This window comes from Aegilops tauschii, chromosome 7, assembly GCF_002575655.3.
Source record: "Aegilops tauschii subsp. strangulata cultivar AL8/78 chromosome 7, Aet v6.0, whole genome shotgun sequence".
Lineage (NCBI taxonomy): Eukaryota > Viridiplantae > Streptophyta > Magnoliopsida > Poales > Poaceae > Aegilops > Aegilops tauschii.
The window spans coordinates 527,902,796-527,919,926 of NC_053041.3; the positions used below are offsets into that span (position 1 = coordinate 527,902,796).

A 17,131-nucleotide genomic window follows, 5' to 3' on the forward strand; every position below is an offset into this window, starting at 1 on the left:
ACTTTAGTGAACTTATATCCTCCCACTTGAGGAGCCACCACTAGGGCCAAGTGGCCCGGGTTATCCACCCGGGGAGGGTGATCCTCCCTACTCCACACTATAGGCTGCTCAGACCACCGCAAGTAGCGTGGAACTGCCGGCTCAACAGCATTCACAGCCCTCTTATGAAGCTTCTGATCTCGCTTACACAGGCTGGTGGTAAACACATGGTACTGTCCACCGCTAGCTGCTTTGGATTGGTCTGATAACCCCTCTGCTGCTGTTGATGACCCTGGCCAGACTGTTGATTGAAGCCCCCTTGACCGTTCTGAGGATTAGAATTTGAGCCGCCGCCCGGGCTATGAAAACCGCCGGCGCCTGAGCCGCCGCCCGGGCCATTGTAATTCTTAAAGGCCTTCATGATTGCACAGTCCTTCCATAGATGAGTCGCTGGCTTCTCTCTAGAGCCGTGCCTTGGACAAGGCTCATTCAACAGCTGCTCCAGCGTCGGGCCTGACCCGCCGCCTCGGGGAGGGGGTCTCCCCTTACGTCGCTGGTTATTCCCTTGTGAGCTGGCGTTGGCTACAAACTCTAGGCTGCCATCTGCCTTGCGCTTGCCTCCTCCTTGGTTCCCCGGGTTATGCTGAGGACCCTTGCCATTGCCATTCTTCTTTCCCTTCCCTGTCCTTTCATCATCTGAAGGGGGATCCTTGGTACCATCAGAATCGGCGTACTTGACAAGAGCCGCCATTAGTGTACCCATATCACTGCAGTCGCGCTTAAGCCGCCTGAGTTTCATCTTCAGGGGCACAAAACGACAATTCTGCTCCAGCATTAAAACTGCTGAGCCGGCATCCATCTTGTCTGACGAGTGTATGATCTCCTTAACCCGGCGAACCCAATGTGTCGTAGACTCACCCTCCTGCTGCTTACAGTTAGTCAAATCCACAATTGACATAGACTGCCTACAGGTATCTTTGAAGTTTTGGATGAACCGGGCTTTCAGCTCAGCCCAAGACCCGATGGAATTCGGTGGTAGCCCTTTTAACCAAGTGCGGGCAGTCCCATCCAACATCATGGTGAAGTACTTGGCCATTGCCGCCTCACTGACCTCCAGTAGTTCCATGGCCATCTCATAACTCTCAATCCAGGCTGCGGGTTGTAAGTCAGCCGTGTAGTTGGGCACCTTCCTAGGGCCTTTGAAGTCCTTGGGTAAACGTTCATTGCGGATAGCCGGCACTAAACAGGGGACACCTCCCGTCCTGGTAGGGATACCCACGTTGATGGAAGTCGTCGGATAAGCCGGGGGGGTCTGGTAAGCCGTCAATTGAGGCACCTGCTCCGCCTCTTGCCGCACTCTATCTTGGTCTGCTGCGTGACAGGCTCCGTTATAAGCCAGGCCATGGCCAGGGGGCGGGTCATGGCGGCGGATGTTACTTGAGCCGGTCGCTGAGACCATGTGCCTGCTGTAACTCGGGCTCCGGCCCGGACGAGGGGTCGAGTGGATCCTATCCCGGCTGTAGGAGTACGCCTCTTGCTGCGCCAATGCCGTCTGAAGGAGTTCCCTGACCCGGCGGGTTTCAATAGCCGTTGGAGAGTCGCCGTCAACTGGGAGAGCCGCCAGCCGTGCTGCCGCGGCGACCATGTTCTCCAGCGGGTTATTATAATGACCCAGGGGTGTTGGTACGTACTGAGGCGGGGCAGGGGGCACCTGGGGAGGCCCCATCACTTGTGGCTGAATAGGGGTTCCAGACCCGGGCACTATGACCCCTGGCGGGTTACTAGACCCTGCACCTGGCGTGTTGAAGAGGTTGCGTGGATCGTAAACCGGAGGGAGTCGAGATTGGGTCTTTTGATACCTCCTTCTCATGACCTCATTGGATGCGTTCTGATCCATCGTGAGCTGGAAGGACTGCGCCTGGATCAACTGAGTTTGGGCATCGAGAGCCGCCCTCTCCGCAGCCATCCTGATCCCTTCCGCTGCAAGATCCTCCTTAGCTTTCACTAGATCCAATTTTAACTGTGCCACCTCCGCATCATGCTGAGCTTGATCCGCCGGGTCAACCGTGGCGGTTAACAGGGCCGTCATCTTATCCGTGAGATCCATCAGCACCTGAGCCGGAGAAGGCACCGGGTTTCCTGCTCCAGCAGCGGGGTTCTGAACAGGCTGCGCACCGGCCATAAAGATCCCAACCCGGCTTGGCGGCTCAAATAGGTCCGGAATACTGTCACCATCGGAACAACCCATGAGCCTGCCATCTTGAAGTTGATACAACGAGTTTGACTCATCGGTGGCCGACTCGCCGTCAGAGCCGGCGGCCGTCTCATCACCAGATCCAGATCGATCAGAGAGTCCTCCATGGATACACCCCACAAAAGCATGCCTTAAGGCAGGCCGGGCCCGGGCGGGTCGTGCACGCTGGGCCACCTCGATGAGATCGGCGCAGAGATCCGGCTCAGGGCCCGGCTCACCAATCTTGCCAATGAAAACATGAATTCCGCCGAAGGGGACCCGGTACCCGTACTCAATTGAGCCGGCGTCGGGGCCCCAGTTTGCGTCGTCGATGTAGAGCTTGCCGCGACGACTCTTGGTCATCCGGCCCACAGCGTATCCCTTGAGCCCTTCGAAGCTGCCCTTCAAGAACTCAAATCCACCGTGCGCTGGCCCCACGGTGGGCGCCAACTGTCGTGGAATTGTCACGGCAGATGTCCTCGAGCTAGGACTTAGTCGTGGAGCCATCGCAACTAGGAAGCTTGAAGGGGTTAAGTGGGACAAGGAACACGAGGGTTTATACTGGTTCGGCCCCTTACGGTGAAGGTAAAAGCCTACGTCCAGTTTGAGGTGGTATTGATTAGGGTTACGATCACCAGGGAGCTAAACCGCTATGCCTGGCTCTCGATGAGATCGTACTTGTCCTTAAACCGTTGCCGGGTCGTCCCTTTATATAGGGAGGCTAACGCCCAGCAGCTCTCAGAGTCCCGGCCGGCTCATAAAAGTGTCCGGCTCGGACTCTCAACTATTCTTTCCTTACACTACAAGTTCTACCATAATAATGATTGTAACTACGGGCTTTGAGCCATATCCAGGTCTTAAGCCCATCCCTGGCCCATCGTCTTCCAGCTTGGCTCCGGGCTTCTGGCAACGACCATATGAGTAACCCGGCCCCTCCTGGCGGGTGACTCTAAGGTCTATATCCTCAACAATATGTACTGCGGATTTAATGTCAGAAACATTTGGGGGTTTTCTATAAAATAGCAAAACGGACTAAGAATACCTATTTCTTTTATTAGTAGGTATAGATTTAAATTATTTTATATGTTATTATATATTATTGTTATTGTCATCATATATTTAACAGATACTTACATATGTAAGAAAACAATATCCCACATCTTATTAACTTATAAAAATAATTTCTTAACAATAAAATCCTGGATTTTTTTGGCAATGAAAATCCTGGTGATTGTGTACAAAAGCTTGGTAAGATTTAAGGACCAATGTAATAATAAATCACTTATTATTTAAATATATTTATAACAAAATGCTCAGCCCCTGTTTATTTTTTGATAACATTGTTGCGCCCAACCCAACATCATAATTAGAATCAGCCCAGCAAAATCGTGTATTTTGAGAAAGTGCAAATGGCTTGTATTTTAGGAAGAAAAAAATAAGCCGCATGGACGCTACATTATTTGTTCACCCAGCCCAGCAAATGGACTGTAATTCTAAAAAAAGATCAAATTGACTGTAAATTCTGAAAAAATGGGTTGAATATGTGCCACATTTTTTGAGGCTGAAATGTGGGCCAATAGGTCGAAGCCAACGCAAGTCGTTGTCAACTTAGTCAACAAATGATTCTGACATCGTTAGCCGTTGGATTTACATCCAACGACCGGCATCCATCTTCAATCTCTCGTCTTCTTCCTCCAGCGCCGCCAGGACCACCTGCTCCCGCCTCCTGCTGCTAGCAGCTCTACTTAGCACGCTTCGCTGTGAAGCGCTACCCCACCGTTGGCCAGACCATCCCTCCACCCCTCCACACCCCCTGTTCTTCTCCATCGACTGCCGAACCACACCGCACCAGAACCAGTTAACCCTCGTACACCTCTCTGTCTGCGACTCTACTCACACGTCTTCCTATCTCTGGCTCGTTGCTGTCCGAGGCCTCACCGTCGTCCACCACCTTGGATGCGCTCGGCGCAGAGTGGTCAACGTGGTCAATGAACGACATCCATCGGAAGTAGACTGTGCGTGGAGAGGCTGACAGCTGTGTCCATGGTGGCACGCAAGGTAATGCCTCCTTATTACGCGCAAAATAATGATTCCTCCACCCGACAGCTGGGACCCACTGGAAGGGCCTCCGTATTTCGTGAAAAAATGTCCCCCCCGCTGACAGGTCGGACCCATAAGCTATATCTTCGCACACAAGGAAGTGCCTCCTTATTACACACAAAAATGAATACCCCCCCCCCCAGCTAGCTGGGACCCACCATAGTGGGAGGCTGACTTGTGGGCCTACTAAGTTGACGGGGACGGAGGGCTTTGTCAACTTAGTCAATATGAATGATTCTAGCTCCAGTGACCGTACAATGTCCATCCAACGGCCCTAGTGCTTCTTCAACCTCTGGTCTTCTTGCTCCAGCCGCCCAAACCAGCACCGGTCGTGCCACGTGCTCCTGCCTCCCATGGCCGGCTGTGATGTCGCGGAGGCCTCACCGCCCCCTACTACTCCCACTGATGGCCTGGCCATCCCTCTACTCACCCACACCCCCTGTTATTCTACGGTGACAGCAGCCTCACACCGCAGCTGAACCAGTGAACCCTCGTACTCCCCTCCACGTGGGCAACCACTGCCGCGTCTTCCCCGGCTCCGCGTCGTCCCCTTCCTAGGCCTCGCCGTCGTCCACCGCCCTAGTGCTCTCGGCGCGGCGTGGTCAACGTGGTCAAGGAACGACTTCCATCAGAAGAGTACTGTACGTGGAGAGGCTGACAGCTGGGTCCACGGCCGCAGCAAGGAAGTGCCTCCTTATTACGTGGAAAATAATGATTCCTCCACCTGATAGCAGGGACCCACCAGACGGGCCACCATATTTCGTGAAAAAAATGTTTCCCCCTGAATGCTGGGACCCACCAGCTACATCTTCGCACGCAAGGAAGTGCGTCCATATTACGGGCAAAAAAAATGATTCGCCCCCTGACTGCTGGGACCCACCGGCTACATCTTCACACGGAAGGAAATGCCTGACAGTCGGGACCCACCTGGTCGAAGCGTACGTAGCGTTGTCATTTTGGTTGCGAACGTGTACGTACATACTGGTCGATGTAGAGGCGCACACGTAGCATGTACATGTACGTACAACGGTCAGGGTGCAAGAAAGAAAATACGGCCACGTACGTACATACAGGCGGGGTCTCGAACGCCTACTCGTGCATACGTACGGCCAGGGCTCGTGTACATGGTTGGGTCGGAACGGAGAAACTACGTCGTCGTCGTGTTCATGGGGAGGCAACAGAATGTGTTGTGTTCATCGGGAGGCAACGGAACGCGTGCTGTTCATCAGGAGCCAACCGACTTGGACGGAACAGACGATGGAAACGAGGCCTAGCGTACTGCAGAACGGAGGAAACGGCCTTGTGTTCGACCGGCCACGGTCGAAACGGGATCCTGTTCACTGGGAGTGGTCTGGCGTACCGCAAAACAGAGGAAACGGACCTCCTACGGTCGAAACGGGGTCCTGTTGATCGGGAGGGGTGTGGCGTACCGCAAAACGGAGGAAACGGACTTGTGTTGGAGCGCTACGGTCGAAACGGGGGTCCTGTTCATCGGGAGGGGTGTGGCGTACCGCAAAACGGGACTCCATGGGATATTGTTCATCTGCACCGTCGACTGCCTCCACGGGCTACTGTTCATCCACCATCGACCTCCTCCAGCCTCCACCTGCGACTGTTCATCCACGGGCTCCTGTTCATCCAACCTCCATCACGCGCTCCTCCACCGGCTACTGTTCAACCAGCCCCCTCCATGGGGTCCTGTTCAACCACCCCTCCACGGGGTCCTGTTCATCCAGCCCTCCACCGGCTACTGTTCAACCAGCCCTCCACCGACTACTATTCAACCAGCCCTCCATGGGGTCCTGTTCATCCAGCCCTCCACGGGGTCCTGTTCATCCACCGGCTCGATCGATCGGGGTCCTGTTCATCCAGCGGCATCGGCCTCTACTACCACGGGGTCCTGTTCATCCAACCCCCCACCGGGAACTGTTCATCCAAACCCCCCCAACAACGCTCACTGTTCATCAAGGGAAGGAGGCAGCAGTGTTCGATCGGCTTCAGTTAGCAGCAGTAGTGAAGGAATCACTCGGGTTCAGTTAACAGCAAGGGATCGACCGATCGCTCGGGTTCAGTAACGCGTAGCCTGCAGTGCAATCGCTTGGGTTCAGTTAGAGCCCAACGCCTCGCTCGGGTTCAGTTAGAGCGCAACGCCTCGCACACACGCGCGTACGTATGAGAGAAACGTGCATTGCTCGGCCCCCGACCACCCACCGTAACCGGGAACTCCCCGATATTTTCCTCGCCCTTGCTTCTACCATGGTTTTTTCCGTCATGGACGGCCCAAAAAATGTCATGCAGCTGCGTCTTCGGCCCGCCCAGGACGAAAAGCCCGTTTTCTTTCATGATTTTTTGTCATGGAAGTAGGACCCAACCACATCTTTGATGATACCGGGTTTTGTCACAATTATCGTCATAGAAGTGTCATAAGTATGACAGGAAAAAAAATTGTTCGGCCTAAAATGTCACGGATGTCTTTTTTTTGTAGTGTTGGCTCAAGTGTGGTCATGTGCTATTCCAAACACCGCCGTAGTATCTACGTGGGGGCTGAAGCCGATGACTGGCAAACTCTGAGGGATACAAACGGCCGCACCAGAGGAAAAATACTTTAAGATAAAAAGCATAGATACATTATAAAGCTTTGGTTTATAATACAAGCGTCTGGATACATTCACTCGAACATAATATCCTTCGAGCATTGGCCCTCTATCAAACGGGCACCCTCTAGGACGTCTTCAAAATAGCGCTCCGGCTTGCGGTGGTCCTTGCCTCTGGGCGGACCCTCAACTGCCACGGCGGCGGCCTTCATCTTTGCCCAGTGCATCTTGACACGGGCAAAGGCCATCCGCGCACCTTCTATGCACGCCGAGTGCTTCACAGCCTCAACTCGGGGCAAGGCGTCGCCGAGTTGCTTGACTAGGCCGAAGTAGCTGCTCAGAATGGGTCCGGCTGGCCATAGCCGGACTATGATGCCCATCATGGCCAAACCAGACATCCTATGCAGCTCCGCCAGCTGCATCATCTGATTGTTCAGCAGCGTTGGCCGCTCCGGCTCCAGGTACTACGACCAAAAGGGCTTCTCCGCCGTGTTCCCGTCTTGGGCCTGGAAATACTGTGCGGCGTCGGCAGCACTCCTCGGGAGATCCGCAAAGGCGTCTGGAGCACTCCACGGTCGATTTAGCAAAGCATATCTTCGTCCGCCAAATATACTCTGTAAAAGAAAAGGCTTACCAGCCGCTATTTGTTCAGCTTGCTTGCTCTCCTCGCGAGCCGCCCGGGACTCGGTTCGCGCCTCTTTGGCCTCTTGTAGAGCCTTGGCAAGTTTGGTTGTCTCGACCTTATTCTGCTCCTCTAAGGACTCGCACTTGTCGGCGGCGTCCTTGAGCTCTCGCTCCACCTCGGTCACCCTCTCCTCATACTGGCGGCGGGCGACCTGTTCGGCCTTTAAATCCGCAGCCGCTTTGTCTGCGGCCGCTTTGCTCGCCTTCACCTCCTCCTTGGCTTCGGCAAGGGCACTCTTGAGGGCTTCGACCTCGGTCGCGCTGCCTACAATCATACTCATAGCAGCACATGAGCTTAAACTCTAAGTTTGCATCACAATTCAGGCCTGTAAGGGATCTTTTAAAAAAAGCATATGTTGTGCCTCCTCGAACCGCTTGTTAATGCGGTCCATTTCATCATCAGACAGCTTCAGCTTCCACTTGAGTTCGGAAACTTTAGCATCCTTGGCTGAAGCCGCTAACAATGAAGCCTGTTTATCAAAATAGACAAGTACGTTATCTCCGGCGAATATTTGATCCTCTGTTCGGCCCCCTTTCCATGAACCGAACAGAGTCTCAGGGGCTACTATCTATATACATGCATATTTTTGCATATGAAAAAGTGGCTAAGAATATTACGTCGCATACCTCAAAGCATGTTAACAGGCTGGTGAAGGCTTCGTTCAGCCCGCCTTTTGCGGGCTGAAACTTTTCAACCACCGTACCCATCAGGGTGCGGTGCTCCTCCACGACGGAAGCACTGCGAAGTGCTTTCCTCAAAGTGTCCGGCGCCTCCAGATTGTTGGAGGACGCCGGTGGAATCGGCACTCCCCCCTCCTTCAAAGGGGTTTGCTCGCTCGATTCCGGAGCCGAGTGGGTCTCCGGAATGATATTCGGCTGGGGACCGGACTGGTCCGGGCCCCCGTCGTCAGTTTTCATGGGGGTTGTGCCCCCCATGTTCTCAGCAGCCGAGGCATTACCCTCCGGCGCCGTGTCAGCGGCCTTCCGCACCTCTCCCTGGCCCGGAGAGGTCCTTCGGGATAACACCTCGGTGTCATCCGCGGCATGTGGCGGGGAGGCTCGCGGAAGCGTTTCGCTCTCCATCATCTCCAGTGCCAAAGAGTTCCCCGAGGACTATGATTGTTGGGGGAGATCACGGGTCGGACTGAAATACATAAATGATATGTTATCCTACCATTTGCAAAAGGCCAAACATATGCATAGTATATTTAAATACTTACAATTCGGCCAGGGGCTTCGCCCTGGGGCGCCACTGGGGGTTGGCTTCGGCATCCGGGTCCGAGCCATCTGAGAGGGTTATCTTCCCCCTTTTGGAGACCTCCCCCTCTAGATCGACGGAGGCTGCCCTTTTCTTCTTCTCCTCCTTGAGGGGAGAGTTGCTCTCTTCCTCCTCCTCCTCCTCGTCTTCATCTCCCTCGTGGGAGGAGAGAGCTTCGGTATCTCTGGACATCGCGTCCGAAGTACCTCTACGGCGGAGGCCACTTTTGGCCTCCTTGCCCTTCTTCTTGGCCTTCTTCTCCGGCGCCGGGACCAGCATCCTCGTCAGCAGAGGAATGGCTGGGTCTTCGGGTAGCGGAGCCGGACATCGGATCTGCTCCGCCTTCTATGTCCAGCCCTGAGGAAAGAATGGAAAACTCAGCATGCCCCTTGGGTTTACAGGTTGAAGTTATGTTCGGAAATCATAAAACTTACTGGAGTGGCCAGATGAGCGCAGTCGAGGCCAATATCTTCAGTCGTCTTTGGCCATGACTTCTGGGCCTTGAAAAGAAGCTTCTAGATATCTTTGTGCATCGTGCCGAAGAATCTCTGTAGGGTCTGAGGGGCAGCTGGATCGAACTCCCACATGGGGAGAGGCCGGCGCTGGCAGGGGAGAATCCGGCGAAAAAGCATCACTTGGATCACATTAGCAAGACTGGTGTTCTTCTCCATCATATTCTTGATGCGCTTCTGCAGCATCATCACTTCGTTGGACGATGACCAATCCAAGCCTTTGTTAATCCACGATGCAAGCCGCATTGGAGGTCCGGATTTAAACTCAGGAGTGGCGGACCATGTGGTGTCGCGGGGTTCCGTGATGTAGAACCACTCATGTTGCCATCCCTTCAAGGTCTCCACAAAAGCCCCCTTTGGCCAGGTGACGTTGGGGAGCTTGCTCACCATGGCGCCGCCGCAGTCTGCATGCTGCCTGTCGACCACTTTCGACTTCACGTTGAAGACCTTAAGCCATAGGCCAAAGTGGGGGGTGCGGAGGAGTGCCTCGCACACGACAATGAATGCTGAAATATGGAGGAAGGAGTTTGGATCTAGATCGTGGAAATCTAGCCCATAATAGAACATGAGGCCGCGGGCGAAAGGATGGAGGGGAAACCCTAGTCCGCAGAGAAAGTGGGGGATAAACACCACCCTCTCGTTGGGCTCCGGAGTAGGGATGATCTGCTTTTTAGGAGGGAGCCGATGCGCGATGTTCGCGGCCAAGTATCCCGCTTCCCGGAGTTCCTTGACGTTCCTCTCCATGACGGAGGAGGCCATCCACTTGCCCTGCGAGCTGGATCCGGCCATGGCTAGAGAAGTTGGTGGTGGTGTGAAAAAATGGAACTTGGGCGCTGGAGCTCGAGGATGGGAAGGCTGAGGAAGAAGGCGTGGGGTAAAAAGATGGGTCCTTATCCTCTTATATAAAGGCAGTGAATATCAAGCGCCCCCTCACGAGCCTTAAAACTCGCCTATTCCCAAAGGGTCGTGCGAATGGCACGGTTGGAATACCCAAGCCCGTATTGATGAGAATCCCGTAATAAGGGGACACGATCTCTGCTTTGACAAGACGTGTCAATAGAGGTCACGCCTAGAAATGCGAAGCGGGAGGCCACAAAACGGTTCAAAATAATAATAAGGCCAGACGTAACGTCTCGCCGGAAAAGCTGTCAATAGACATGACTTATTTTGTTTAAGTATTTTTGCCCTTGTGGTTCAGGGTTGTAACTGTTATACAAAGCTGGGTATAGTTCTCTTATTCAACTACTTTGGAGTATTCGGAGGAGGAACCCGCCTTGCAATGTCGAAGACAATCTGCGCGCCGGACACATCGTCATTGAAGCCTGGTTCAGGGGCTGCTGAGGGAGTCCTGGATTATGGGGTCCTCGGGCATCCGGCCTATTTGACATGGGCCGGACTGATGGACCGTGAAGATACAAGATAGAAGGTCTTCCCCCGTGTTCGGCTGGGACTCTCCTTTGCGTGGATGGCAAGCCTGGTGTCCGGATGTGTAGTTTCCTTTCTCTGTAAACCGACCCTGTACAACCCTAGGCCCCTCCAGTGTTTATATAAACCGGAGGGTTTAGTCCATAGAGGCTATCACAAATCATATAGGCTAGACATCTAGGGTTTAGCCATTACAATCTCGAGGTAGATCAACTCTTGTAACCACTCATCAAAGTCAATCAAGCAGGAAGTAGGGTATTACCTCCATTAAGAGGGCCCGAACCTGGGTAAACATCGTGTCCCCTGTCTCATGTTACCTTCGATCCTCAGACGCACAGTTCGGGACCCCCTACCCGAGATCGGTCGGTTTTGACACCGACAGTCATGTCTACATAGTTCTCGAACCCGTAGGGTCCGCACGCTTAACGTTCGATGACGATTTGTATTATGAGTTATGTGTTTTGGTGAGCGAAGATTGTTCCGAATCCCGGATAAGATCACGGACATGACGAGGAGTCTCGAAATGGTCGAGAGGTATAGTATTCGGACACCGGAATGGTTTTGGGACATTTCGAATATTTATCGGAGTACCGAGGGGTTATCGGAACCCCCCTGGGAAGTAATGGGCCTTCATGGGCCATAGGTGAGAAAGAGAGGGGAGCCCGCAGGATGGCGCCCCCCCCCCAAGGGAGTCCGAATTGGACAAAGGGGAGGGGGCGCGGCCCCCTTTCCTCTTTCCCTCTCCCTCTCCCTCTCCTTCCCTTTTCCCTCCGATGAGAAAGGAAAAAGACGGGGGGCGAATCCTACTAGGAGTGGAGTCCTAGTAGGACTCCCCCCTCCCATGGCGCGCCCCCTCTAGGTCGGCCGCCTCCTCCCCTCCTCCTTTATATACGGGGGCAAGGGGCACCCCAAAGGACAACAATTGTTCTCTTAGCCGTGTGCGGTGCCACCCTCCACAGTTTATTCCTCCGGTCATAGCGTCATAGTGCTTAGGTGAAGCCATGCATGGATCACATCACCATCACCATCGCCACGCCGTCGTGCTGACGAAACTCTCCCTTGACCCTCTGCTGGATCAAGAGTTCGAGGGACGTCATCAAGCTGAACGTGTGCTGAACTCGGAGGTGCCGTACGTTCGGTACTAGATCGGTTGGATCGTGAAGACGTTCGACTACATCGATCGCCTTAACCTAACGCTTCCGCTTTCGGTCTACGAGGGTACGTGGACACACTCTCCCCCTCTCGTTGCTATGCATCTCCTAGATAGATCTTGCGTGATCGTAGGAATTTTTTTGAAATTGCATGCTATGTTCCCCAACAGAAGAATCACTCCAAAATTCTTATCTAGCGAAATCACCTCAAAGTTATCTTTTCTGATCAGTCCGTTGAGCTATCCCTATAAGTGTCACAAACAACCCTAGAGTTCTTACCAAAATAACACCATATGATACGCATCAACGAACTCTAATGTCACCTAGATACCCCAATGTCACCACAAGTATACGTGAGTTGATTATTCGATACACATCAAACAACTTCAGATTCATAATATTCAATCCAACACAAAGAACTTCAAAGAGTGCCCCAAGATTTCTACCGAAGAAAGTAGGAAGAAAACGTGCATCAATCCCTATGCATAAATTACCCCAATGACACCTCGGGAATCCGTGAGTTGAGTGCAAAAACATACATCAAGTGAATCAATATAGTACCCCATTGTCACCATGGGCATTCATATGCAAGACATACATCAAGTGTTCTCAAATCCATAGAAGTATTCAATCCAATAATAGTGAAACCTCAAAGGTAAAAACTCAATTCATCACAACAAGATAGAGAGGGGAAAACACCATATGATCTTACATCAAGATCGTGCCAAATCAAGAACACGAGAGAGAGAGAGAGAGATCAAACACATATCTACTGATACAAACCCTCAGCCCCAAGGGTGAACTACTCCATCTTCATCATCGAGTCCGTTGGGATGATGAAGATGGCGTCCAGTGATGATTTTCCCCTTCGGCAGGGTGCCGGAACGGGTCTCGATTGAGTTTTCGTGGATACAGAGGCTTGCGGTGGAGGAACTTCTCATCTAGGCTTCTTTCTGAGGGTTTGGGTATTTATAGGAATTTTTGGCTTCGGTCTCACGTCAAGGGGGTGCCTGAGGGGCCCACAAGCTTGGGGCGCGCCCTAGGGGGGCACCCCCAGGCTTGTGGCTCCCTCGGCCACTTCCTGGTCCAGCTCCGGTGCTCCGTGGGTCTCTTCTGGTCCATAAAAAATCGCCGTAAATTTTCAATCCATTCCAAGAACTTTTATTTCTGCACAAAAAACAACACCACCGTAGTTCTGCTGAAAACAACATCAGTCCGGGTTAGTTCCATTCAAATCATACCAAAACCATATAAAATTGTTGCAAACATGGCATGAATACTTCATAAATCATAGATACGTTGGAGACGCATCAGTAATCAGGGTGAGCTTGATAGCAAACACTCCTCACAGTAACCTTACCACATTAGGTGCCTAAGAAAACGCTTGCCTTAGGTTGGTACCCCGGCTGATACTATCCCATGATACCATAGTGAATATTGGCTACTTGTTTCCACATATATCTTAGATCCAAGTTCTTGGGGACCCAAGTGCAAGGACTTACAGCAATTGGTAACTCTCACCTCGGTTGAGAATCGAGGTAACAATCCATAGAAATAACACCCCTAGCATTAATCAACAACATCGCAAAACAAATTAAGATCCACTAGTGCCTCCAATGGTTCTAGTGAGGTTGTCAATCTCAGTACCTTGCTAGTTGCAACAAGTTATGAGTATATAATGGTAATAAAAGTTTTTTGTATTTTAGAATTAATTAATAACTAGAAATAAAAGTGCATATAGAAGTGGTTTGAGAAGGTTTCTTACGGAGAAAATTGAACCAGAGTTCATAGTTCACTGGTACCACCTCTCAAAGCCAACTACCAATGACATGTAAATTTAATTGGAGATATGTGTATTGACCAATCATACGTTCATGACAAATGATAGCGTATGTTGGGATCATCTTATATCGGCAATACTAAAAGTGAATCTCTTAGATACCCTTGTTGAGTTTTGATGGTTAATGACAAAACAACCAAGAGGACTAATGTGTTTATCAAGTTCTTTCAGAAATTATGTCCTCGTGCTAGTGGAAGATCAATGATGCCCCCTACCTTAACTTTTCAAAGTGATGTCTACCTCAAGCTATTAGAATATAATCTTTAGATTTTTGGTTGGTGAACCCAAGATTCACATTGAGTGGACATCCTTTAATATCAAGAGGGGCAGAAACAAAGGTATTCTCGTGTACCACCGTGATGATTCCTTCTTGTACTACCAAACCCCAAGAGTGTTTTGTTAAACCCTAGGGAGCAAGTCCAGTTTTCACATGTACTCCCTTTTGCACAAAGGATCCTGAAGATGTCAAGGGGGAAACAATCAAGTCCTAGGGTTGTCGGTGACCCCGTCGGAGATGCTTTTTTCATCATATCCGACCATGGCCTTGCCATATATGGGCAAGGAGAAGGGGGCTTCTATTTTCGGGGGTTGAAAGAGTGGGCATAGGGAATTGCGGGAGCATCATCTAGTGAGTAGCATTCCACTCCTGGCCACCCAAATCGATCGCCAGTGATCTCTTGTCAATTGAACCATAGATCCGGTGGCGGAGGTCGATGTAGCGGAAGAAGAAGGAAGAAACTCACCTATGCAAGTTTTTTAACACAATACTTGCCTATGAAAGTTCGCAAATCCCTGGATGCCCGTGACCTAAAGAGCCAAGAACGACTCCATCACCATTTCCCCTTCCGCCTCCACAACAACGAAGAGAGAAGGTAGAGAAAGCCTCAACTTAGGGCTTCCTCCAGGTACATCTTCTACATGCGCCTCCACCCTAGAGGACAACTAGAGAGGGAGGAGGGTATCCATCATCCTCCACTCGCTATCTCTGATGGAAAACACTTGTACAACATGACGACAAGTGCACCCAAGGCATCACCTACATCTAGCCCACTTTTACTATGTACAGGGAGAGCCTAGCATCCCCCCCCCCCCCTACAACATTTGGGGTTCGCATCCCACTGAACTACCACTTTCAAAAAAGTGACGGAAAACTACCAAAATTTTCTAATTTTGTGATTAAAAACTGCCACTTTCAAATAATGGTCAGCTTAGACGATTTAAGCACATTTATGACATGCGGGACCCATCCGTCAGGGTTGACATGGCGGGAAAGTCAGCCCGACGGAATTGGGTTTTCCGCCACGTCAGCCCCGGCGGATGGGTTCCGAATATCATAAATGCGTTTAAATCGTCTATACTGGCCATTATCTGAAAGTGGTAACTTTTAGTCACAAAATTAAAAAATTTAGTAGTTTTTGTCACTTATTTGAAAGTGGTAGTTCAGTCGGACCTCAAATGTGATAGTTTTCTGTCAATTACTCCGCTGAAGGGAGGTAGTACTTGATCCAAGCACGAAAGTATTTTGGAGCAGAGCAGAGCAGAGAGCCCTAACGCTTCTTGATCTATTATAAAGGACTCCCGACGGAAACAGGACAGTGTTTAGATGCATTGCTCTGTTCGTTACAATGATTCATAGATGATAGATGTACGAGCTAATCTCAGTGTCACATTGTGAGCTTGAGTGTAAAAATACATCAATCAATGCAGGGCCAGCTCCTGCGTACAGCAACGATGCTGGGCGTTGGCGGGAACATGCAGTCGCTAAACCATCTGCCACTCGCTCATATATTCCCATGGTCGACAGAAATGGGAATCAAGATCATATATTCCCATGGTCGCTAAACCATCTGCAACGATGCTTGTGTGCTGCGGTTTGTGCATTGCTCTGCTTCTTGGGTTGTGCCTGACAGAAACGCAGTGCCAAGGTTCACATAGTATGTATGAAGACAAATCTATATACGTTGCCGCCATGAAAAAAGCTGAAACCATAGTCCAAAGTGCCCATCCGGCTTCCTGGAATTCCATGAACGAGGAAGCTTCAGAGAAAGCGGTAGACGTAGGGGTGGAGCCTCCGGGAGAAAACGAACCACTGCGGGAAGTAGAAGGCCACCACAAAGCCCAGGACGAACCCGACAGCCGCCCCGACACTCGACCCGCCGCTGATTTGCTTTCCACTCCTCGCGGAGGCGGGGCAAAGACGATCCAACGGAGCGCCACAGAGCCCGTCGTTGCCGTTGCCGGCAAAGGACGCCGCCGGAAACCTCTGCAGAAAAGACGGGATAGGCCCGGACAACGAGTTGCCCGCGACACTCATCGAATCCAGATAAGGAAGCCTGAACAGCTCCAACGGGATCTCGCCGCTGAGCTGGTTGTGCCCAAGGTCAACGAGCTTCAGGAGATCCATCCTCCCCATGCCCGGCGGGATCGGACCCCAGAAGCCGTTGTACGAGAGGTTAAGGGACGTTATGAACGGGAGCTGCAGCGAGATGTCCGCCGGGACCGGTCCGGCGAAACTGTTGCTCGACAGGTCGAGGGCGCCGGCCGGTCATGCTCGCGCAGTCCCGCAGGCCCCGGGGAAAGGGGCCTTGGAGGCGCAGAGACAAGACCCTGTTCTGGTCGGCGGACCAGCACGTCACGCCGGTGAAGCCGCAGATGTAGCCCTTTGTGGCGTTGTCGAAATTCCACGAGGATGTCAGTTCGCCGCCGGGATCAACCACAGAGCGCAGGAAGCTCTTGAGGCAGCGGACGTCGGGCTCGTCGTCGGAGCTGGAGCCGGTGCCGGTGCCGGAGCACGACGGTGAGCAGGAGTTCAGGAGCAGCAGCAAGAGGAGGGATTTCTTCATAGCATAAGCCGTCATCAATCTCAGCGGCGCCTGCTCCAAGCTTCGTGTCAACAACGTAAAACAAACAAGGCAGCAGTTTACTCACCGGCGGCGGGTGGAGGTGCTTCAGAGAACTCACCGATGTACTACTACCAAGTAACTGATCCAAGAGTCGAGACAAATTGGGGAGTACAGTACAACGAGACCTGCAATAAATAGATGAATGATCACAGCTGGAGAATCCATTGGACTTGTCTTGTGTATGTTGTAGACCGTAGAACAATTGCATTGCCATATCGCACACGTCCGGGAGGAACTGAGACTGGTCTGGTCGTCCCCCGTCATCATCAGTCTCGGAAGAATCACGCACCAAGAGGCGGCAACTTCCTTGGCAAATGCCGTCGACCTCGATGCTGAAACTAGGCTACAAATGACGGGGAAACATCATTCAATTTGAGAAATACACTACTAGATGTTTCTAAATCTGTACTCAGGGTTCAGCTTGATTGCCACATTTATCCAAACACGAAAGA

At 51.8% G+C, this 17,131-nt stretch overlaps 1 pseudogene; it reads right to left on the bottom strand.

Moving 5' to 3' along the window:
• Positions 1–15,713: 15,713 nt before the first annotated feature.
• On the bottom strand, positions 15,714–17,094 carry LOC109742546 (uncharacterized; annotated as a pseudogene).
• Between the last annotated feature and the right edge of the window lie 37 nt (positions 17,095–17,131).